This window comes from Cryptotermes secundus, unplaced genomic scaffold (genome assembly GCF_002891405.2).
Source record: "Cryptotermes secundus unplaced genomic scaffold, Csec_1.0 scaffold319, whole genome shotgun sequence".
NCBI classification, from domain to species: domain Eukaryota; kingdom Metazoa; phylum Arthropoda; class Insecta; order Blattodea; family Kalotermitidae; genus Cryptotermes; species Cryptotermes secundus.
Window position 1 is genome coordinate 2,195,189 of NW_019724587.1, and position 26,521 is coordinate 2,221,709.

General features: G+C 39.3%; 1 protein-coding gene across 1 annotated transcript in view; it reads left to right on the forward strand.

Moving 5' to 3' along the window:
* Positions 1 to 26,070, forward strand: part of LOC111862317 — a 364,800-nt gene extending 338,730 nt beyond the window's left edge. Inside the window, exon 3 of the transcript XR_002842404.2 lies at positions 26,023 to 26,070. The gene's annotated coding sequence lies outside the window, so the exon portion shown is untranslated. The remainder of the gene's footprint in view (positions 1 to 26,022) is intronic.
* The last annotated feature ends 451 nt before the right edge of the window (positions 26,071 to 26,521 follow it).

Consider the following 26,521-nt stretch of genomic DNA (forward strand, 5'->3'; position numbering starts at 1 on the left):
CATTTTAATTCGAGTATATCGCATATACAGTTTCTAATAAAACAAATACGACAGTTCATTTCGATTTTCACAGGCCATCAAGTTTCTCTCGCCTTGCAATGTTGCACCAGTTATGTGACTTGTAACTTTGGCAGGAATGAAGATTGAGTGAGTTCCAAACCCTTTCTTTGCCAGGCGTCACGTACGCGATTAATTATACAGCACCACTGAACACTAAGAGTCTCCTCACGTGGTACAGCAGCCTGCCAAAAGATTGCAACCAGTTTGGCAGCAGGTAGAGTAAAATTGAATTTCCTGTTGCGACATAAAACCCGAATCTAACGCCAAGCGGCGATGAATTATTATTTCGTTGCTTATCAGAATATGATGGAAGGAGTTAACGTGAATAGCAAAACGAAACACATTCTATTGCGGATTTCGGGAAGATCTCTTAGTAAATCCAGACTTATTCCGCTACCAAAATTTCTAATTATTCTGATGGATGTGATACATAACGGACATCTTAATATTCTTCTCCAGTTAGAGCATATTAAATTATATGGCGAAAATACGCGTATAAATACTTTCACGTGTTAGAGTGTGACTATAGACTGGGATTTGGATAGGGTATTGGATTTATTGACCACTTATACAAACGACTCGGAATTACAAGCAATTACAGCGCTATCGCTAATCATCAGAAATCACCACAGCACCCGCTAAATACTCTCCACCCTGCTATGTCTTCGCCTGCCCTTCCCTCACAACGGCCATAACACTGGAGATTCTTCAGCTCCACGCGCTCATGTCCTGTCTGAACGACATCTCCTTTCCAGCTGCCTTTTTCCTCACAGACTCCCATACAGAACTGACTTGGTTTCCCCAAATGTCTTCCTTAAAACCCCTTTGCACGCACCGAGTAGAAAAACCATTTCCAACAATACCTCTATTGTTGCATGTGTTTTCATTGCCGTGCGAACGTGTTTATCGAGCCGTTGTCTAGAAACGAATATTGTTTCAGGGCCGTTCGCTAGCAGCGGCTGTTTCTCTGGTTGCAGCTTTTAGCAAATATGGCACGATACTATAAAGAAGAACAAAGAAACACGTAAGATCTGGTGTAGAGAGACATTTCTCTAAATAAAGACCTTGTCTATGTCTCGACACGAGATTGCAGAATGATGACCTAGACGTGAACGAAATGATACTGCTGAAGCATATCTCAGAGAACAATCTTAATTATGTGAACAGGATTTTTCCAGTTCAGGACAGAATCAGTGGCAGGCTGTTGTGTAAAACCTCCGACTTCCATAACGAACGTATTGAAAAACTGAAGGACAGTCAGCATCTCAAAGAAGAGTGCTCCTCTGATTTGGAAATGGAATGGAAAGTACTTGACCTTAGTCTGTAATGAAAGCTTAACTGTGTTGACATGCTCCCAGAATAAATGAACAGGTCCTGAATGCCAACAATCCTTCCGAAGCTTTTGGGATTCCAATCTGAGTGGCGTCTGGTCTTCCGCGGACCTGACACTTCTGCTATTCCACCCCCTTGTCAGTGCAGTGGCTGCAGAAGTCTACGTTTGTATTGGCTATGAATGTCATTGCTTGTGACTCACAGATTGTTTCAAATTCCTGGCGCAGATTTTGAAGGGGAATATTGGTTCCGTTTTGCCATTTCAACCCCTCTTCAGACTTGGGTCTCGACATAGTAATTGCATATGTTATTAAGTCTTTCTTAAAATATGAGGTGAACGGGTACTCACACCTGCAGGTGGAAGAAAAGTGAGATTATTGCTCGATCTGTAAAAGAGAGTAAGCTTGGAATACTTGTGATGTTACAAGACGGGGAGTGATAAATCGTCACATAAATTAGTCTTCATAACCACGACAATTACAAAGTACTTCCATACAGAAATGCTTTGAAAGTGTTCGAGACTATTATGCCTCTCTTGGACATGCATCTGTTCAATTAATACGATGTCTTGTAAAGGAGGATTTTTTAAGTTAATTTGGATTATATTTTATAAGGGTGAGAATGACGAAGATAGACTGGTTTCGATTGTTCCACGTTGAATAGACCCTGTGTCACCCACTATACAGGCAGTTGCTGACTTGTCCCACCAGAGCGCGTGCTTAGCTAAATTGACTGGCTCTAACCTGAATTGTAAATTTGCATCAGCGGTGAGAGCGGGCGGGGTAACGGGCTCTACACTCCCTGGAACGTGCAAATTGACACTCTTGAGTTCAGAGTTGCACCCATAATAACTACTGAAGGGGTCGAACTGTGTTTTCATTACACTTATTTTTACTCCACAAAGCCGATCACAATGGCCGCACCTTCTAAGGCATGAACTGCATTCTCCCGCTCGAACACTGGGATCGTGGTTTCGAATCTCACTTGAGGCAAGGAGTTTGTGCTGTTCTGTACGCAGGTAGCGGCCTTGCGACGGACTCATCCCCGTCCAAGGAGCCCTACTGACTGTGTAAACGATCAAGAAACTGAAAAAGCGGCCAAGGTCAATAAAGGGCTCTAGGGCCATAGATAGATAGATTTAGTCTATAAAAAACAAACAGTGATAATCGATCGTTTTACAGGAAGAACAACAGTTAAGCTTATCTTCGTTATGTTGTTGCATTGAGTGTTCGAAGAGAAAGAAATTTCTCTTATTTCGCACCAATCCATTAAAATGTACAGATTATATAATCTTTGCTGTGAAGAAAATCGACAAGTTCTTCATGCTGAGTGCTGGATTTTGGTACACAATACAGCTAAAAATTGATATGAGCAGGAGATTTTATTATGTATATATATATCCAGGGAGGCAGTATTATACTTTTTTTTCCCCTTGACACTACAGCCCCAGTGGGCCTACGCCTACCTCCATGAACTCCGTTCACATTCTACGTTTTATTGTTAAAAATTCTGTAACAAATCTAAAATAGATTACTTGACAAGCTCAAGATATTTAAAGAGGTTTAAATTTGTAACCAAAACTGTGAATAAAGCCTTGATAATGGGTAGTAATATTAAACGTGGACCGATCGTAATTTTTCAAATAACAAAATTGATAACGTTCTGATTTATGACAAAGAAATAGATGTGTATATTTTTTGCATCCTGTTATGTAATCGATTATTATTTAAATGCATTCAATGCATGTAAAGAAGTTAATAAAAGTTAACGAAAAGTTCCAAATTTTGGGTTCTCTATAGCAATGTCACGTGGTCTGACAGAAAATTGAACATGCGATGTTCAACATATCTGGACTAAGAAGCTATTAGATTATAAACGAGTGTTGTTCTTCACAGAGTTGTTCTGGTTCTGTTATACTCACAATTTAGGCAAATTAAAAATTCATTTTAAGTAAGACAAGAAAACAAAACAGTCACCTCTATTATCTTGCCTTCCTAGAAAAGGTTTGTTACTATCGAACCTTGATTTGATCTTAATTAACAACAGTGCAGAATGTTTTCTTTCATGTGACTTTGCTATTTGGGATGATGATATCAACATTCATAAACTCAGAAGCCTAATGTTCTTTCAGATTTCGGTTTCGTGTTTTGAACAAATTTGTTGAATATACGTGCAGACGAATTGATTCTCTGGAATTTTTCTGAATAAGTTCGATTCTCGTTCAGAATGTTCGGTTTGTTTTTTTCTTTTTTATTCATTTAGTTTATGAAATTGTATAGAATCGAATTTATATACCATGTATAATAAAAAGTAGGTTTTAAGACATGTCTTAAAATACGTTCAGAATCGCCCTTAAGTATTCAGGCTTAATGAATCGGAGTGATGAATTCCATGACTTATAGAACCTAGAACTTTTTAGCTGTTGACACGGAAGTCAGCTGCTGGTAGAACTCTTCTTGCGCCTGTTCAAAGTGGCATACACACACACATAGTGGAAACTTATCTTACTGAGACTTGGGTTCCATATTGTTCTCCCTCAGTATTAGTAACAATATCTCTTCATTAAGTTTTCCAATTAAAATACTGTGTTCATCTTTTGTATCTTCTTTACATGCCACATTTTCAGTCCACCTTAACCTCCTGGATTTAGCCACTATGTGGACACTAGGCAAAGGGTACAGACAATGAAGCTCCTCTTTCGGTAATTTTTATATCATCCCTGAGAGTTCTACGTGTATATTAGTAGGGATATTAACACGTAATTAACAATTCAGCCCCGCTTTCAGTTTTAGTTTTGCTACAAAATGTAATGCTGTAAATTATTTCGTTAAAGGATAAGCTGCCGTGGAATTGTGTTTATATTTAACTCGGGATTTAAGCATTAAAATTTGACACGCATTTCCATCTCTTGGTGAGTTGGAGAAGAAAAATTACAAAAATACGCCTGCCGGTTTCGACGTGGGCTTCTGTACCTCTTTATCTGCCTGCCCACCGGGAACTACTGAATAAATTTTCATGAAATTTCATGTTGGCGACTTCTGATAAAATTTGTCGACCCATTCAAGTTTCTGTTAAACTTTGTTCTACATTGACAAGTTTATGAACACAACTATACCCATTTACATATTATGACATATGGGCCGTTTCTAGCCAACGGCTAGGTGAACACTGCCTAAAAAGCCGAAATAGCAATGAACAAGGGGAAGTTCATTGCTAGGCAACGGGTCTGTAAACACATCCCCGAAACACACTAGCACCCAACAATAGGACGTCTATTCTAAGCAACCGAGCGGTAAATAAGCTTCATCAACAATAGAGGTCGTGTTTTCTGTGTGGTCCGTGCGGACTCTATACATATAACGACAGCCTGTAACTGGGATTAGATCAGAGGAGTTGAGCTGAGAGAATCGGACCGGCAGTGGAGTAGTGGTCAGACTAGAGCGAATAGATCCGACTAGGGAGAAGAGGTCGATTAGAGCGAGAAAAATGAAACTATGAGCGGTGAACAACAAGAATTCGAGATACTGGAGAGACAGTTCAATTTCCAGACAACAGTGAGAGATTCGTTATTAAGATGGAGTTCAGTGTGTGAACTGTTCGAATCAAGTGTAATTGCAATAGAGACGTCCAATAAATCCAATCATCAAATCTAGAATCCACAATTATTAGTCACGCATACCCCATATACGTGATAATACATTTTTATTATTCCTTACATTACTATTGAAATTTTGTGATCAGTTTGTTTTAGACCCTGTTGATGATGGCATTGCGGTCGAAACATATAGTATGAGATAAAAATATAACTTTGAAGTACATACGTATTATACATCTAATCCCAAAACCATGATTTTTCTTCGACTCTATTCTGTAAATATAAGATATTTTTCTGAATATCTTGACCTACCCTTCAACCTTATCTTCTTGGCAGGCGGAGCACTTTCTCCTACTAACCATTATTATTTCCGTAATACTTGAATAAAATACTAACCAGAATATATTAAAAGAAGAGCTGTAATGGTCAAATCGAATGCAAGGAAGTAGCCCTATAAATTTCGGAGAGATTTAAATTCAGATAAACAATTTGCAAAATGTGGCGTTGGTTAGCTTTAGAATAACTCATCTGAGCACTATACGCTATGCGTCGGTTTTCAAGCTCTTATACTCGAAATTATTAATCCTACGGCCTGCTATAATGGGTAAATGAAAGCATATCGTAACTCAGCAGTTGAAATTCGTCTAAAACATTTGAATGACGATCCACTTTTCTCGTACGCAGACTGTATTTGAACTTGTTGTGGACAGCTGTACTGCGAAAAGGAAGATAAGAAAGCTGCAGTAATGATTCTTTGAGAATATTCTGCCAACTGGGGCAGAGGCTGTCCAGGTGTAGCCTTACCAAAAGGACCGCATCGTTCTCAAGAGAAGTGGGGGCACAGAGATGTCTTCGACAGGTTGAGTGATGTGTCTGGTGTCCTCCACATGGTCAAACTGCCTCCTTCAGGTGTGGAAGGGGAGGTACACCCTTGAAATCACCTACAGTAAAAACTTATCTTGACAGCTACAATTTTATGACCTCAGTTCTTTCTTCTTATGGTCAGTTAGGACATTCTATTCCTGATTCTAAGTGTCTCTCAAATGAGAGGCTTAAACGTGATTCTCAGCAGAATCTAGGGGAGTCCTACGGGAGTCACACTCTTCCTTGGAAAGTATTTAACTCAGTTCCTTAAGAAGTACCTGCTTCACTTAACCCTGCCCGTAACATTTCCCCCTTGAGCAAATTTAAGCCAGTCCGCACTTTCAGAACATCTATTGTTTTTCCTTTGGCCCTACAGCCCCAATTTGGGCCTTGAGCTACCTACATGAAACTCCTCGTTACACTTGGGTTTACTAGATCTTAGACATTCGGTAGGACCGCTTGGGCGGGTGATCAGCTCTTCGCAAGGCCTCTACCTGTACACAAACACAGAAAAGCGCGAGCGAGGAACACAAACACTCAACATCCATACCCTGAATGGGATTCGAGCACACGATCCCAGCTTCCGAGCGACGAAGACGGTGCATGCTTTAGACCGCTTGGCTACCGTGACCGGCTCAAACCTTCTAATACCCCTTCATTTATTACTAGGTGACAGTTCTACGGAACACTGACTTCATGGTACGCAATCTTTCCTGAAAGCAGTTACTCGGTTCTTGCCTCTCTCAAACATGAATACTGAATGCTGTGCACTTAATAAGTCGCAATTCAAACAGTTTAATCCAGTTCACAATTCTGTATCCTCTGATACCCCCATCTACGACTAGATCTCTCTAGTTGTGCTTACCTTTCATAACCAAGATTTCGTAAACATTATTCCTATGCGTGCTACATATCCCGTCTGATTGATAACGTGATTTCTGAATTATGCCTGTTGTAAATCTGTCATATATATACATATGTCTTATTTAAAGTTATCCCTATTTCAGGAGGTGAGAAAAATTTTGTTTCATCATACACACCGATAGTTATAAATTTATTTAAAAGAATAGAAATCCATAGAGCTGAGCAGTTAATACCTGATCATAGCCCTTTGAAGTTGAAAGTGCTATTGCAAAATTGAAACGGTACAAATCGCCAGGTAGTGATCAAATTCCGGCAGAATTGATTCAAGCAGGAGGCGAAATATAACGTTCCAAGATCCACAATCTAATTGCTTCTGTTTGGCATAAGGAAAATTTGCCTAATCAGTGGACGGAGTCTATTATTGTACCAGTTCACAAGGAGGGTGATCAAAATAACTGTAGTAATTATCGGGGGATATCAGTGCTATCAACTTCATACAAAATTTTATCCAATATTCTTCACTCAAGGTTAAATCCATATATAGATAAATTATTGGGGATCATGAGTGTGTGTTTCGACGTAACAGATCAACTACAGATCAGATCTTTTGCATTCGTCAGATATTGGAGAAAAAATGGGAGTACGATGAGACAGTACATCAGCTATTACTAGACTTCAAGAAAGCCTATGATTTAGTTAGGAGGGAAGTATTGTACAATATTCTGATAGAGATTGGGACACCCATGAAACTAGTTAGGTTGATTAAAATGTGTTTAAACGAAACGTATATTAAAGTCCGTATAGGCGAATATTTGTCTGATAAATTTCCTATCGAGAATGGTCTAAAACAAGGAGATGCTTTATCGTCACTCTTTTTCAACGTTGCTTTAGAATATGCAATTAGGAAGGTCCAGGGAAACCAGGTGGGAAATTAAACGGGACACATCAGCTGCTGGTCTACGCCGATGATGGAATCAACTGGGTGATATTGTAGATACCACACACAAAAAAAAAAGTCCAGAACTTTTGTCTTCTCGTCAGTTGTCCAAATACATAAATATTAGAATATACAAAACTATAATTTTGTCTGAGGTTCTCCATGGGTGTGAAGCTTGGTCTCTGGCACAGAGGGAGGCACATAGACTGAGGGTGTTTGAGGAGAATATTTGGACCGAAGAGAGATGAAGTGACAGGAGGTTGGAGAAAACTGCATAATGAGGAGCTTCATAACTTGTACTCTTCTCCAAATATAATTACAATAATCAAATCAAGGAGGATGAGGTGGGCAGGGCATGTAGCACGAATGGGGAAAAGAAGAATGCTTATAGGATATTGATGGGAAAGCCAGAAGGAAAGAGACCACAAGGAAGACCAAGGCGTAGGTGGGTGAACAATATTAGAATGGATCTTAGAGAGATAGGATGGGATGGTATGGATTGGATAGATCTGGCTCATGATAAGGACCAGTGTAGAGCTCTTGTAAACACGGTGATGAACCTTCGGGTTCCATAAAATCCTGGGTAATTCTTGAGTTGTGCAGAATGGGCGGCTCCTCCACAAGGGCTTAGGTCCATGAGTAATTAAGTAAAATTCCGAACTTTTGGCATTGTTCTGAAATAACACTACCCTATTTCGGCCAGTATGTGATCCACAAAGAAATGTCTGACTCGTTCACATTCATATATGCAGTTGGACCTCTGGTGGGCTTGGAGTGTTGATATATGAAAGACGATCATAGGAGCTGNTTAGGCACTGTAAGATGTTATTTCGACCTCCTGTTTGAATTTAGTCCTGCAGCTCGCAATTATGAACCCTTTTCGAACAAACCAATGGATACTGATTTGCGTCCGTTTGCTGCGTCGTATTTGACACTGCTCCGAATAACATTTGAAGTATATGGTCGAATTTCATGATCTAAATTGCAGGATCGTGCAGTAGCTACTGAAGTTAGCCATAAAAACAATTCCGTGGTTCTAGTCCGCAAGTGAACTGTACCGACCGAGCGACCGCCGCTTGTCGGCGAAGTTAATGCTACTGACGTTACCCATGCGTACTAAGAATACGCCGTCCTCATAATTTCTAACCCCCCATCCTCATGCATAACAGGGAGTCGAACATACGGACTTCTGCGGTTGGAGTGGCGCTATCACCATTCAATGTAGAATCGTAAAATGTAGGAAATAAGATGTCTCAAGTAATTAAAATTTAGCAGAATAAATCATTAAGAATACCGTCTTCTGGAATGTGGCGCCGTGTAGATATGGTGTTAACCGATGTCTCGGAGGAACGTATCACCTAAACGTCGGATCACGCAAGATCTACACGGCGTCACATCCAAGGAGACGGCATTCTTCATAGTCACCGCCGTGAAAACCTCAGGTCTTATATAGAATGAATCATCATTCGATCAGTAAATAACAAGTATTTTGTCTTTTTATAATTTCTTTGAGGTTCACTATAGGAGTCAGGATACCTCAGTCAGTATAGCCACTGTTTACGGGCTGGACAACCGAGGAGTCGAAGTTTGAGTCCCGGTGGGGGTCAAGAATTTTCTCTTCTCCACGTCGTCCATAACGGTTCTGGGGTACACCCAACCTCCTATCCAATGGGTACCAGGAACTATTTCCCTTGGATTAAAGCGGCCGAGAAGTGACGTTGACCACTCACCTCCAGCTAACGCCGAGGACAAGAAAATATGGATCTATACATCCACTTCCCCATACGCCTTCATGGTGCAGTGCTTGATTAGTTAAGCACAGGGACTACTTTACATTTTTAGGTTAACCATATAACACATGGATGTTGCTATTTCTTAAAGAAACGCCAATTCGGAGAAAATATAAGGTGGCAAAATATGATGTTTGTTCCCATGGTTGCGGGATTGATTACCTCCAGTTCCATATGGGTCTACTGCATCTTGCATCGCCCCATTTCAGGAAATATATTGGTGCCTATCTATGCTCTAGGGTACCCGATTAGAACGTTGTACTAGATACCTTCTATTCTGATTAGGCTGTTAGTTCTGTTCCTCTACAAGTCAGCACGAATACCAGGACAATACTCGGAATACGCGACTATCATCGCCTTCCTAATTGTTGAGTATTCCTCGTTGCCGACCATTTCCGCATTTCTTTAAACGTCGGCCTGGATATGGGCTATCTTAGGGGTTTTCATAAATTTCCTCGATTTTTTGGATAGTGCCTAAAATGATGCCACGATGTTTTCCTTCCTAAACCCTTCCACTCTGTTCTTCAGTAATACTATCATGTGACGTTATATAGTCTGACTACTGACAGCGGGGGTTTAGGTATTGTCCCCTAATAACAATCACCTGTTGACTACTGCAAGATATTTAAGATTAATTTAACTAGTTATTTGCTTCATATTTTTATAAAATACATTTTTATTTTAATTTGGGGGCGATTTCTTTCCCTGTAAACATAGATATTTAAAGACTCTTGTCTCCTGGGTTATAATAATTGAAAGTTAACAGACATTTCACAAGAAAATATTATCTCCATGTTCACAACCACCGCTGTGAGACATTTATAGACATTTATTAAACGTATTAAATGAATTTTAATAAATAAATACGCAGGTAAATAAATCTTTCTGTACAATAAAATAATATTGCTGCTGCGAGCGATTCTGTTAACACAGTGTGCCGATAGAGCGATGCACGGGCTGGTTTGCAGGTAGTACTGATATCTCCCAGTAAGTGGATTTACCAGCACAAATCTGCCAGTTGTCAGCTGCCGTTTGCAAATTCCTAATTGAAATTTTGAACACCTCATTTTGTACTTTTTCAATAATGGATATTATGATTGGAGTCTGAGTGAGCGAAGTGGGGCCCAAAATAAATAAATAAATTTATATGGATGCTATACATCTTGTACTCCTGAAAACGCCATTGTGTTATCAGTCGTCGAAAGGAAAATATTGGTATTATCGTTGGATTCATATGATTGGCATTTCTTCTGTTTTGTCATACCCTTTGAGTTGAACTGCATATACGTAAATAAAATTACGAGCCGCGATGCAGGGAAAAACATTCGTGTGGGCGGCAGGATATAAATTGCCGACAGCAATTTCATGTTTGCTAATATGAACCTTTCTACTGTTGCAGTGTTAGAGACGCCGAAAATGTAGGAATTGATTACGTTATGGGTGTGGGTGTTATGTACAAAATTCTTATATAATAATGGAGGAAACTTAAGTTCATGAGGCTGAACAATTGACACAGAAGTATTTGAAATAATTCACGTGAGTGGTTGCTGCATTGTGAACTTAATGTCGGTCAGTCAGCAATTGTTAAGAAGGGGAAGGTCAGAAAGCGATTACTTCTTCACGGTAACAAAAATTCAGCAATCCGGTACAGTTCTCGAAATGCAAAAAAGTGTTTTGTCTCCTGCTGTCCTCATAGGAATGTGAGCAGGTGGTAACAGGGACAGGGTTCCTCTTACCCCCACACACCTCACTCATTGTCGTCGGTCGCGCGGTCTTTCTTAAGGTGTCGGGGTTCCCCCTTCCGTCCCTCCATGTCAGTCTGGCCCCTTACACTTTACTCCAGTTCATTCAGCATTTCATTCATCCTTCCAAGAAAGAGTCGCACTGATACAGAGGCTAAAGAAACTAGCAAAAGCTATTTTTCTCTTCGCCTCTACAATAAGTTTTTTTTTTGTTCACATTTTTCAGGGTTGTGAGGGTTGGGAACTTTTCCACCTGGCTTTACGACGGAAGTTCGTGTCAAAACCTGGATAGGGGTTTCTTGCTAATACTGAAAGTGACTCTAGAAATGATGGAAAGAGGGAGTGTTACCTGCAGAGGTTATTTTGGAAGGGTGGGTTTCTTCAGGAAACCTGAATGACACGGAGAAAAGGCTATCTGTCTTTCCTCCCACGAAATAGCTGACACAATGTGCAGGGTAAAATGGATATGATATAGGTTGTAACTACGTGTATGTGTGTGGCAAGGGAAAGTCGTTGTCGTTTCTCTAGGAGCCCCGCTGTCTGTCTGAATTTATCCCTGCTTCACGTGGAACTGTCTTTCGTCTTCCATGTTATAAATCTCCTAACAGGAGTACAATTGCACTAAGCCACAGAAGTTCATACATTGCCCAGAGTGCACACAGAATGGTCTTCACAGTGTTATTAGGGTTCTACAGAGCTCTTATACTTTTATACACTTAACATAATGGGGGACTTTATGGCTCGCTTTAAAAGACCAGATCATTGTACTCTTCATGTGTGACAGTTTCACAAAAAAATAATTTAAAGCATCAAGACAGTTGTAACTGAGACTTTGGCTACATAAGGACACCATATTGAATTCTGAATGCTGCTCTCTATGATTGTGTGCCTAATAATATAAGGAAGAAGCGTCCTTATTAAGGACCCAGTGACTGCTCAGCTGATGAATGGTGTAAACAAGCGTGTCCTCCCAAGATGTCACCACACTCACTTTGAGACACAGAATTGCTGGGTTTTGGGACTTTTCCATCGTTCGGAATTCTAGATAATAGAGGACACTCTAGGTAATAGAGGACACGACGTTTCGGAGACTGGATCTCTTTCCGTCTTCAAGTGAGAAAGGAAACAGAAACGTTGTGTCCTCTATTACCTAGAGAGTCCTCTAATCCCTAGAATTCCGGACAATGGAAGAAGTCCAAAAACCTAGTAATTCTGTGTGTCATCGACCAGCGTCAGAACTCTTTAGAATCTACTCACTTTGAGAGATTAAGAAAAACTTCGGTAGAACATCTGGGATTTGATTGAGGTTAGAACCCGGATACATTACGAATACGAGCTATGTCATCACTGCTGTGTAACCGGCCGGGTCAGTTCGTAATTCTCATTCCACTTGAGTGTTCAGGAGTGAATGCGGCTACGCCTGTAGGGTATAACCTGCATTTCTTTGTACTTAATTTGTTTCGGTCGTGTAAGAAGCACATCTGAGGCGTCACAGTTATATTTTATTGTGACTCGAATCCACAACATTCAGCACATACACACAAAGAACCAGTGGCAATATGAAGATCTTGCTTTGTTTCAGCTCACTAAGGATAATAGTGGTGTACAGTTTCAAGAAAAAAATCCCCATGGGATTGTCTCCCATTTTAAACACACCATACTAAATACATTTAAACACTTTATATTATAACCATTTAGAACCGGGATAGCTGAGTTAGTTCAGCGGCTATGCTGCGGACTGAACGACTAAGGAATTAGGGTTTGAATCCCCGCAAGAGTAACAAATATTTCTCCACTACATCAAGTCCAGACTGTCTCTGGGTCACGCCCAGCCTCCTATATGATGGGAACCGGGGGAGGTTTTCCCTTGACTAAAGCGGCAGGGGAGTGAATCTGACTATTCGTCTCCATACAGCATAAAATGGTGGAGCTATACCTCCACTCCCTCATACGTCTTCATGGAGTTCTGCTTAATTGTACTCAGAGATATATTTACCTTTTTATATAGAATATTACAAGTTTATATAGATTTACTTCTATGCAACTCTGAACTCCTGTCTAGAAAACTGAGATTAACAGCCGTGGGGATCCGTTGCGCTGTCCACGCGACACTCTCTATCCGCTAAAGTTGGCACTAACTTCGCCGACAAGCGGCCGTCGCTCGGTCGGTATAGTTCTCTTACGGACTACAGGCCACGGAGACACGACTCGTGACTACATTTTACAGATTACTGACACACACAGACTAGTGTCTTCCGTCTATTACAGCCTCCACTAGCCATTTCTTGACAATAGCTTTTAACAAAAGGACTATAACAGTCTCACTGAATTACATACTCCAAACGTCACAAATAAATTCTTCTTCCCACAGGCTGACTTTCATTCTTGCAAATAACTGGAGCCATTTCACATCAACTTTCTCTTCGCTCTTCACCGCCCATCAACTTACTGAGCTCTAAATCTTGTCTCGCTTATAGCCTCTCGGGACGGACTACGTGGAAAACGACGTTCTTCCTTTGTTGTATTGCAATTGTTGCATTATTAAGAATCTGCTACCTAGAAATGGGTGTTGTTCCGTTGTTTGTTTCAGAGCCGTTCTCTAGCAAATGCTGTTTCTCTGGCCCTACAGTTCTTGCTTTGAGCAAATATGTCACAATAGTTTGAATTTCAGCCTGTCAGTAACATTTCATAAAATTCTTATGTAATATGACCTGTAATAAAGCCCGTTTCATACTTCAAAGCTAACAAACAACTCACTATGTATGAAATATGGGCCTAAATGTTGCGATTCTGTTTTATGCGAACTTTTTCCGGGAGGATAGAGGATGACGGAACTGTGAAGCGAATGTCTTCTTGCCTCTTGCACTTGATCAAACTTATTTCCACAGTTTAGCGTCCTGTTGCACTGATTTATGTCCATGATTTATTCTGACCGTCTTACAGTATAACAGACGCAGTCACAGGAGCAAGACACAACACAAAGCACAATACACACACGAAAGTAGGAAGAATAATCCGATAGAAGAAGGTAGGTGTGACTCGCGTGTTGAGATACGACATAAGGATGACAAATCCTGAACAGTTTTAATATTTTTAATATTTAAAATTTATCAATATATATGACGAATATATATTTTAGTTATTTTAGTATAAAGACAACAGGGCATGCAATGAAGTAGTTCGACGTACATCGAAAAGCACCTGAAGATGGCAGTTTAGTGCTGAAAAATGTAGTGTAAGAGAGAATAGTAAGGTGAATAAATGTATACACTGTAAGACGGTCAGAATAAATCATAGACTTATTTCCACTAACTGATAAATATACGAAAGTAGTAGATTTCTCCTGGATTCCGATCCAGGATAATTCAGTCTGAATAGCTAGTAGACTATGGGCTGGATGACCGAAGAATCGTAGTTCGATTACCTGCAAGAAAGAAATATTTCTCCTTTCCACAGGGTGCAGATTGGTGTTTGCAGTCCTCCTAACCTCATATCACCTTTTCACTCATTTCCATCTCTAATGGAACATAAACCGTTCACGGTCTCTTCTTTATTTTAAGATGCCATTAAACACATTTAATTGCAACGTGTTTCGGCTGTACAAGACCATCTTCAGGCAATTGTTCATCAACTAAAACTGAGCGCTCTGCACCAGTTCGTATCTCAATACATCCCATGCTACTGCATATCGTTCGCACTAAAATGTGTTTGAGAATGAATATTCTCTCTTGTCTGCATGTTATTTCCATTTTGTGGCTTCCATGTTATGTCCCCTTCGCGTGTAGTTCTCAGTGGTCGGTCTTGTATTCCTTGCAGTGCAAACGGCGATATGCAATAACATGGGACGCATTGACAGTGTGGCAGTTTCATTTAGTGAACAATTGCTTGAAGATGCTCTTGCAGGGCCGAAACATGTTGCAATTAAATGCGATTTTAATGAGAAATTAAAATAAAGAAGCCACTCTTAGCGGTTTGTGCTGCATTAGAGACGGAATTGAGCGAATAAGTTTTCCTCGATGCAATAGGATGAAGAAATATAGTACTAACTTCATATGCAAGGGACAGCTGGGACTCCTTTTTTAGGTGAAAGTGTCCGAGGCATGAAACTGACCACTCACATTTGTTGCTGAAGTTAACAGAAGTCTCTGCGAAAGGTTCCGAATTTGTGTAACCAGAGTACATCAGTATAAAATACTGAAGTTCCTGAGCCATATCTCTCTGCATGAACAAAAAACACATCAAGACAATATGTCAATTAGTATGCTTGTACAGGGTGGTTCTAAATTATAGTCTGTATTTCTCTGGCCAATAATTTTCAAATCGAAATAAATAAAATAAAACTGTTTACCGAATACGAAAGTGCAATTCAAAGCGTTTTATTATGTATACAAGGAATGCTGCAGAATGCTATACAACTTCAACGTTCGTTCCTTTCATGGCATGTAAGGTTTGAAAATTGAAGGTCACGGAAACCCCAACAGTAACTTAGAATTACTCTGTATATTAAGTGGACGCTCAACGGAGAGACATGTCCTCACCATTTAAAGGATGTATTTAAATTTACTGCATTCGAAATAAAAACTGTTGAATAATTTTAATGTTAGTCCATATCATGCAGTACTTCTCTACAATACCGTATCAAGTTTGGTGTGGGTTCCACATAGCTTCGTACCCTGTCAGTAATGGCCTGCCGTGTAAACTTATTCTCTGACTTCTGTATAGTACCGAGGTTCAGAAACTGTAAAGTCCTACCGAAAATCTTTCAACAAGTCTATTAGTGGTGGGCTGAAGCACCTGCCTCTAACTTAACCTGTGTGTGAAATAGACTCAACTTTACCTGAAAATAAGGTGAGGAATTATGACATTCCTCAGTAAGAATAATAGGCATCTATTGTCTAGGTGTATGCATGAAGTTTGAATCGAGGGGGATGGGCTCCATGGCGTTGCGACAGGAAATTGGACAGTGTTTTTGATGGTTCTGAGTTAAGAGCTTTTGTTATCCTAGTGTATTCAAATTTTGATTGATATGTCATGTCCCCATTGCTCTTTATATGATGAGAATAATACTGTGGCTTATTTACACCATGCAAGAACAGCTGAGCCACGGTAACAGCCGTTGCTAAGTAATAGATGCACGCAACAATATAACGATGGGGTTATGTAATCTGTTTCTAGATAACTGCTCGGTAAACACGCTTCAACGTGCAACAATGGAAGATGTGCCTCAGTGGACGAATGTTATAGCTCGTTGTTAGGCAACAGTCAGCGCGCCAACGAACTCGCTGGTTAGGAATTACGTGACTTCTGTTTTCTGTGTTGTCCGTACGGAGGCTATATAACGAAGACGTGTTGTAGCTTAGATTAATGCAAATCAGTTTGTAAATCAGCGATAGCGGTATATTAATGGTAATTAAGAAAACTTGTAACTGAAGTGCAAATAAATCGAATCATCCCAACTATAACCCCTTAACTTAGTCACTCATACCACCCTACACTTGACAATATAGATTTCATATTACTTTAACAGTGTATTCCTCAAACTCTAGGCCTGATTATTTACCCAATAATCGATTATAAATGACGAGTCGATAATCGAGGGTTGCCTGCAGTTGCAGTAGAAGCTCCGGGTGGAAATTGTTTCCGTTTGCAAAAACATTTATAGACCTGTGGTCAGGTGATTGGCAGGAACCACGCCCTTCGTGTGTCACCGTAACCATGGCAACATGTCTCACCCCAACTTGCCACGCCCTCTCATGCCCTCATGGACATGTCACCGGCACAGAAAATACAGCTTTATTGTTTCATTTACGAGTAGCATAGCCTATTGATTGCCCTCACATGCCTCAGAATACAGAGGTCACAGAAACTATTAACCACAACAATTAATATTATTTTGCCTTCATAAGGTAAAATTTGTAAAATAGTTCAGTACAGTAGTCAGTAGACCTGAAAGTCTATTTGCTTTTCTTGGTCTCTCTATTACATACCATGTCTCCTTCCTGAATCTCCTTGAAATACGGAGCGTTTGTCTTTGTCTCATTGCTCACGTAAAGACTTTGGAACATTCACTTGAGGTAAATATCAGAAGGGATGGGATAGTTAACAGACTGTTTAAGAGAGGGAATAACTTGATCATGATAGCAGACGTCTCCTGGAAATCGAACCGATGTTACCCTTGAGGGAATAACATAAGACCTTAGGCTTTTCTCATGCAGTTCTATTATAATTCTACAAGCTTTGGCCTATGGCTGTACACTAATATTGTTGTCGTCTTATTCAGCCATGTTCTAGTAACACTTAACCTTAAACTTATAAAAGTAAATACCAAGTTATCCGTGTGCTTAATTAATTAAGCAGTATGCCATGAAGATAAATTGGGAATTCTTGACCTCGGCACTAAATAGAGGTGAGTGGTCAGTTTCACGCTCCGGTTATTTACCTCCGGGGAAGGACCCCCAGTACTCATTTGATAGGGTGCTTGCTGGACCCCAGAGGCAGTATGGCCACTACGGAGTAAAGGAAAACCTCTTGTCCCTGCCAGAAATTGAATCCCCGCGCTTCAAGTCTGTAGCTCATCGTTTTACTGAGGGAGATATCCCGGCACCTTAACCATCAGCTTACGGGACTAAAATTTGTAATAATAATACTAATAATAAACTACTAAATTTATAATGATATCAATAACAGTAATTCAACTTTTTCTCGATTTTAGGGTTTGCCAAAGCAAGTCGCTTATAACAGTCGAGTGACAATTTTCCAACTTCGTGGCACGGGTTCGATCCTAGGTCACGTTATTTGGGATTTACCTCAAACAAAGGGGCAATGGAACGGGTTTTGCTCGAATGCTTCTGTTATGTCTGCCAGTAATCATTCTACAAACTCTTGCGCATTCCCTAATAAACCTATTATTGACGCTTTGCCGTCTCATTACTGAAAGTGTCGTTAAATAACCACCTTAAAGAAAACAGGCGAACACTCTTAATGTAGCCAAAACTTAACCAAAACAACTAAAGTGTGAGATTAATAGAACACTGAAATAAATTAAATCGATGTGGAAAATCTACCCTCAAGGGAAAATGTGGGCTTGTGTTTGTTAAATACGTTTACAAATCTAGAGACGCGGTTTGCAGCCATGTCGCACGCGGAGACAACCAGCGTTCACAGTGAACAAAAGTTTAATTTGTTTATGAAACCACCAGTAATAAATAAAGCATTGGAATTATGGTGACAGTATTTTTCATTTCAATTCTTTATCATTTGTGGGTCAAGTCAACAGCTTCAAGGCCACTTACAGAAACAGCGCAATGTAAATACTGATAATCACATTAAGACAAAGCAAAACACAGATGACAGTTTGTTAAACATATTGAAACAGTATTCTTTCTATATACCTTGCCTTTAGAAAACAAGAAAAGGAACACGAAGAATAGGAAGATAAACCAACAACAATAAGGCGGTTGGGAAAAACAAATAAAAGTGATTTTAGAAAAAAAAAAATTGGTTTGAGTTGAAATATATCGATGCATTTATCCATCACGATGGTAGCATTGGATTGACAATGTTTAACTGAGTTACAAATATGAAATATGAAGACTATTCTATACCGAGTTGAAATAAGGAATACTTCCGAAGAAGGAAGGCCAGCATCTGAGGCAGCGATAAACCTTGAATGAAGGAGGTTATGTAACCGTTTACGTAAAAAATGTAGACTTAAATTCTCAGAAGCGTAAGTATAAGCGTAGTAGCGTTCTTGAGAGGAAAATAAAGATAAAGATAAGGGAACACAAACTTCTGCTGGATGCCCTCAATGTAGTTGGCATTACTAGGAGTGTTACAGTCCCCGACCCCAGAGGCATATTCTGATTTTGAGCTGACTAACTTATGACGTAACACATATAGAGAACACAGAGATGGAAATATGAAGGTTTTGGAGCGAGTATGATCCAATATCCCCTACTTCGTTGCATCATGTTATGCTGTAACATGTCGCCCTAGAACCCAAATTATCCCTCCTTGAAAAAGATCTGTGTTGACTGGAATATAATAATAGTTACATAAGGCTAAATGACGTGATATATTCTGAAAATATAAAATGATGATGATGATGATGATGATGATGTGTATATATTTACCACCTTTTAGTGCATACAATTTCACTTGTCACTTCACACTACATGTTTCGGCAACATTCTGCCATCCTCAGGTGTATCGATCACGTTAAACCATTGCACTGCCTGTCATCAAATGTCCATTTATAAAATGATATAAAATGTGTGTTCGTCGATGTTCAATAATAAAATTTATATATTAAAACTTGTTAAGATCTATCATCTTACATGTCATATATCAAACTCGTGTGTAATGCCATTCATCTGCTATGGGAGTCGTACTTCTTATGTTTTAATTGTGTACGTGTATATACTGTGTCTTATGGTGTGTCTTTATTATGTGGCTGCGTGCGTTGTATTGCTGGACGTATGTGTCCAGCAGCATGTGTACAAGCAGACTTGTACCGGTTCTCACGGTCTCTTCGCTTGTGGATTTTTTTATTTTTCCTTCTACCCTGAAGATGGAGGCGATACATTCCTCCGAAACGTCGGTTAACACAACATATACACGGTGACAAATCCCAGAAGACTGCTTTCTTCATAGTCACCGCCGTGAAAAACCTCAGATCTTACATAGTGACGTAGATGTTCACGTCTTCATTCGAAAGTTACTAGACTATACTTCCAGTATACAACGGGAACAAAAGTGACCAAGACGATCACGTCTTTCTTACGTCAGGACTTTCTTTCCGTAAGGTCGCCTGCTTAAAGTTACATGTACCCCCAAGGATGTTTTAGGCAAATATTTCTGTCATACGTTTTCTTGAAGAACCCGACATGACCGTATCCTACAAAATCCTTCCAAATTCATCATACATAATCTTTATTTTATTCGACGCCGCATACCATGTGCTTGTATATTTGAGAAAGCACCTTGAAGTAAATCAATAAAGTACAGCAGCAGATTCACATCGGGCAGATCAGGAAAACTATTAGCTGAGAGAGCGCCAAGCTACATAGGCAACTTCTCTGTCATCTCCGTCAGGCATGAAATATAAACTTATATGTCAGGCGCTGCTTGTGGCGTCCAAACAGAGAGCATGCGCCCAGTGCGTTCCATCTAAAATACTCACCTTCTGTGCTTCATTTACAGAACAGAGGCATACATACTTGTAATAATTACTTACTTACTTACTTATGGAGCTGAACCCTTCTTGAGGAGAAGCCAAATATGCAGCTTCTCAAGAATTTTACAGCAATTTGTGGAACTCGAAGGTTCATTACTGTGTACACAAGAGCCCTCCACTGGTCCGTATTCTGAACTAGATCAATCCAATCCATACCATCCCACCTTATCTCTCTAAGATTCATTTTAATATTGTCCACCCACCTACGTCTTGATCTTTCTAGTGGTCTCTTTCCTTCTGGCTTTCCCACCAATATCCTATATGCATTCTTCTTCTACCCATTCGGGCTACATGCCCTGCACACCTCATCCTCCTTGACTTGATCACTCTAATTATATTTGGAGAAGAGTACAAGTTATGAAGCTCATCATTGTGCACTTTTCACACTTATAATAATAATAATGTGTGACTGAAATTGTCGTTGGTTCATCCTTGTCACTCTAAATAAATGCCAGTGTCGTATTTCACAGTTATTTTGTATAACGTTCCTTTATTTACATGTTCATGTACTACAATTTATGTAATAATGGATTTTTAAGATATTCGTTTTATGGATAAATTACTCTTTCAAATAACAATACACACTATTATATTTAAGCATCCTGCTGCACTTTATACGATATATGATATAACTCCGTTCTAAGTGCAAACTATATTTATAGGTCTTTCGTCTTGTTCTTCTTTATACACTACATGTTTCGGCCCCAAACGGCCATCATCAGGTGCATACACTCACGTATCTGTTACACTGCACTTATTTATAACATTTAAAATTCAAAAACATAGGTCTTCCTGATCAGCACTTATAAAATCTTCGGTTTTAATTTTAAATCCTTTAAATTTTTTTTTCTAAGTTTAAATTTAAAAACGTCAGGGTTACTCGCCCTATGTCTATAGTGCTGCAGCGGCTTCTTCTTGTAACTAGTACTGTATAGGTGTGTGCTCACATAGTAAAGATAGCAGCGTCACGCACACAAGGAGACTACACAGAAGAACACAAATACAGTACTAGATACAAGAAGAAGCCGCTGCAGCACTGTAGACATAGGGCGAGTAACCCTGACGTTTTTAAATTTAAACTTAGAGAAAACATTTTTAAAGGATTTAAAATTAAAACCGAAGATTTTATAAGTGCTAATCAGGAAGACCTATGTTTTTTAAATTTTAAATGTTATAAATAAGTGCAGTGTAACAGATACGTGAGTGTATGCACCTGATGATGGCCGTTTGGGGCCGAAACATGTAGTGTATAGAGAAGAACAAGAGGAAAGACCTATAAATATAGTTTGCACTTAGGACGGAGTTATGTCATATAACAACACATACGTTTGCATTTCATCCACCAAATCGGCTTCCCCACATACACTAAGTATTGCATAATGTAATTTAACTGAATCAGTAGCTCGTCCCATGGCTAACATTATTAAAAAGAAAACTTTTATTCAGAATTTCTGGGATTTTGGACTTTGTCCATCATTTTTCATTCTAGTTTCCAGAATACCGGACGATGGACAAAGTCCAAAAACCCAGTAATTATGAGTGTTATGCACCATCATCAGAACCTTTTAGAAAATATTTATTACTGTAAAATCTTGTGAGGCGATCAGCCGTGTCATTGTTGAGTTTTCTTCTCCGTGAAAGCTTCAGATCTTTCAGAAATTTTTGTTATTGAAAGAAATCGATAATTCTGTTTGCTGTTTCTGCTATATAACTACGTCAGCTTTTATATTCATTTCTAACTGACTCCTTGGAGCACAGGTACTTTTGGAAGCCGATAGTCGCTTAACTAGTCAGTGAATACTCCACATTTTACGGAAACCAAAAATATTTTGTGTCGATCACAAGAGCCCTATCCTGATACAGATGAATCCATTCCAAACAGCATATTTGATCTCTTCAAGATTCGTTTTAACATTTTCCTCCAATCCAGTCATAGCTCCCCCAGGCCAGGTTTTCTTGTAAGGTAAGAGAGAGTAATTATGATTTACGGTAATTTTAAACTGTAACCACGAAGCAGATAACCTGGAGAGATTCGAAAATCTTTCAAGATTCCTTAATTGGAACCCATAAATTTTTATTTGATCACTTTTATTTAATCTGGCTCATTTTTAGACTGGGAGATCTCAGTTTCATACCTTCTTATTATTTAAATATTTATGCATTGTATATATGAATGAAAGCCGGTGACGGTAGCCGAGCGGTCTAAGGCATGCACTGTGTTCACTCGCTCGGAAGCCGGGATCGTGGGTTGGAATCCCACTCAGGGCATGGATGTTTGTGTGCGTTTTTCTGTGTTTGTCTACAGGTAGAGGCCTTGCGACGAGCTGATCACTCGCCCAAGGAGTCCTACCGCGTGTGTAAGATCTAGCAAACCGAAGTGAACGGAGAAGTTCATGGAGGTAGGCCTAGGCCCAAATTGGGGCTGTAGCGCCACAGAAAAAAAACATATGAATGAAATGTTATTAATCAATGCTATTTAGATATAAAAAGATTTACTATTAACCAGTGAGTCATAGAAGTGACGTTCGAGTCGTGAAAGAAAATTAAAATTTGTTCTAACTTCTTTTCATACTTACCGAATTAGCGACTCTGTGAATGATACTGTATCTGAAAGTAATTTTAAATTGCCGAAAGAGGATCAGAATTCTGTCCATTACTTTCCTCTGGTTACGCGATGATTTATCTAAGCCATTCATAATGCTGACCAATAAGTCTGCGCGACAAATGGGTGTAACAGTTCCCAACCCATAACAACAATAATTCTTCTCGCGAAATGAACTTCATTTTTTAAAACACTAGACCCTTTTGTATTCCGCATTGGTGGCAGTCAGTTGAACGCCCTACCGCACACAGATATTGACTTATTGCCTGATTTATGGCTTGCTGCTTCGTACGGTAATAATGAAATAGATATATTTCGGACTTATTAATGGTCATTCCATATACTGTAATGCTCATGTTTTATTTATTTATTTTTAGCTTCAGTTAACGATAAACTGTCTTGTTTGGGTTACAGCCTACTTTTATTAATCGCTTGTAACTCGCATTCCTTTTCAGATTCTGAAATTTTAAACACGGTTAGTTAGAATTTTCTGCGGTCTGATGCATGTATTCATTTACTTAACTTTATTCCTGGTTCTTAATTAATGCTTTCAAAATCAATTTTATATTGGTACGAATAGCCATAGAAGTACTTAAACCCATTTACACAATCAAACGCACGCACACACTTCAGTGCAGAAGGCTATTGCTTCAGGAATGTATAAAATATATAAGTCCACACATGCATATCCGTCGCATGCTAGGTAGTCTGCAGAGAACACAGAAACACCTATAGTTTTAGGCTCAGATACTCTCCAAAGAACACGGAAACACCGTAGTTTCAAGCTCAGTTACTCTGCAGAGAAGACAGAAACGCCTGTAGTTTCAGGCTCAGTTACTCTGCAGAGAAGACAGAAAATCTGTAGTTTCAGGCTCAGTTACTCTCAGAATTACTGAGGTTTGGGACTCTTTCCTTCGTCCGGAATTTTTTGTAATAGAAGACAGTCTAGGTAATAGAGGACACGACGTTTCGGAAACTTGATTTTTTCCGTCTTCAGGTCAGAAAGGAAACAGAAACATCGTGTCCTCTATTACATAGAATGTCCTCTGTTACCAAAAATTCCGGATGATGGAAAAGTCCAAAACCCTAGTAATTCTATGTGTCATCCAACATCGTCCGAATCCTTTAGAATCTACTCAGTTACTCTGCAGAGGAGAAGGAAACGCCTGTATTTTCAGGCTCGGTTACACTGCAGAGAAGGCAGGAACACCTGTAGTTTAGGCTCAGTAACGTTCTGTAGGTCCTCATATCCTCTCAATACCAGACAAATTCAAAGTCGAGTTAAAATCCAACGTTTTGGGGATCTACTCTTTCCACTTTCAGGATCGATGTTGGGAAATGGTCGTAAGTTGCTGATATGCAGTTCAGGCATTGCAATGACTGATTATATATATGTGTATGTCTATATCGGTGAATATGATCTATGCCCACATTGACACTGACATTGAAGACGTTGACTTTTAACTCGGTTTCGACGGAGGCGAGGATTTTGTAACATTTATTTGCCATGAAAATTTCAAGTGTTACATTGTGGATGCTATGTTTTGCGTGATGCCTTACACAAGTGTCTTTCAATATTTTTAGTTATATCGCCTATTTTTTCGAAGAACTGATGCTACTTTAATTATGAAAAGGACAAATCTATGGGGGTACGCGGTAGCGTAGTTGGTTAAGGCACTATGTTACCAGCCGAAAGGCCGCGGGTTCGATTCCAGATGAGGTGGATTTTATCAATTTACCTAATCCTTCCAGCCGCGAAATGGCCCTGTTGTCAACTCAGCTTCTAACAAAAATGAGTACCAGGAATCTTCCTGGGGTTAAAAGGCGGNCTATTTTTTCGAAGAACTGATGCTACTTTAATTATGAAAAGGACAAATCTATGGGGGTACGCGGTAGCGTAGTTGGTTAAGGCACTATGTTACCAGCCGAAAGGCCGCGGGTTCGATTCCAGATGAGGTGGATTTTATCAATTTACCTAATCCTTCCAGCCGCGAAATGGCCCTGTTGTCAACTCAGCTTCTAACAAAAATGAGTACCAGGAATCTTCCTGGGGTTAAAAGGCGGCAGGCGCGTAAGGCTGACAACCTTACCGCCATCTGTGAGCAGATTGTCTAGAGAAAATATGGGAACCTCGTCGTCTCACAGCCCTATGGGCCTCCAACACCTGTTACAGGGATAGCTTTACTTTTTTTACCTTTTAAAAGATAAATCTAACCGAAACTCTTTTATTTCTTGCTCTATACAGGAGATACTTCAGGCGTCGGTTTGCTTTATAAATGTACACTTGTTATTGAAAATTTGTGCCACACTCTCTCTCTTCTCATATCACGTTTGTAGACAACCTCTGCAGTAGATACATATTTTAAGGATATATCTGCATGGCATTTCTTATAACAATTGATTATAAGAAGATTTTGCTGCAACATTTCTGCCTATAGCCCAGAAGACAGGTGCAGGAGAAAGAGTCTGTACATCGTTTCGCGGAATATTCGGTTATCTTAACGGAAAGCTTCCAAAACATTGCCTAAGTATCATTGATTTAGTCCCATGTATTCTGTACTGTTAAATCTATGTCTTTAGTTAATGATCGTTGTGAACTCTTATTTTCTTCGAACTCTTACATAGAAAATTAGTAACCTTTGGAGCAAAAATATAAAAATCAAATAAAAATGGAAGAAGTAGATAAATATTCATATTCACTAGGAGATTATCTTCAGAGAATTATCATCAGAATATTCAGTGGTGTTATTATTAACGCGTTTTGAATTTCTGTTGCGAAATCTAATTATATGTTGCAGTTTTCATAAGTATAATTTCTCTTATGTCTTTCCTAGTACCGAGGCCTTTGTGCTTTCACTATATTCGTACATCAGTATCGAAAATAAATAAAATAAAATGGTAATATTATATAGAAACATGATAGGGCTCCTACAGATATGTTAGTCTATTACTTTCATAGCCCCTACAAATTTCAAATTTTGTTTTCTTTTTATTGTTTCAGAATATATGGATATGAAGTGTCATTGCAGCCATCAGAAGGTAAAGACTGAACTGCTATTTCAAAATGTTTAATGCATAATTAAGTTTATGTATTTGAATTGGGCCAAATATTTCTTTGGCAAACAGAATGGTTCATTACAAAAAAGAAGGTGGTTAATTCACCTCGCAAGGTTGGGAACCAGAGGACTTCGATAAGTTTTCTCAGTACACACCAAAAGGGCCTGGAGGTAACAGCACGGTTATGAGATCTAAATGATTCCTTTAGCTGATTTATGGCGTTTAGTTTTGACTTTCGAAATACCAGATACTCTTAACTCATGCACGCTGATTCGCGTTAGTATTTCCTATTCTACTTCTTTTGGTTTATTTTGGACTTCACACATCGTCTGGTATGTGAAAGTAGGTATTTCCTATTCTGTTTAACGAAACTTCACCAGCATTTTAGCACAGTGCTTGCTTTAAATTTTATGCCACTAAATCAGTGAAGTAAGATATTAAAT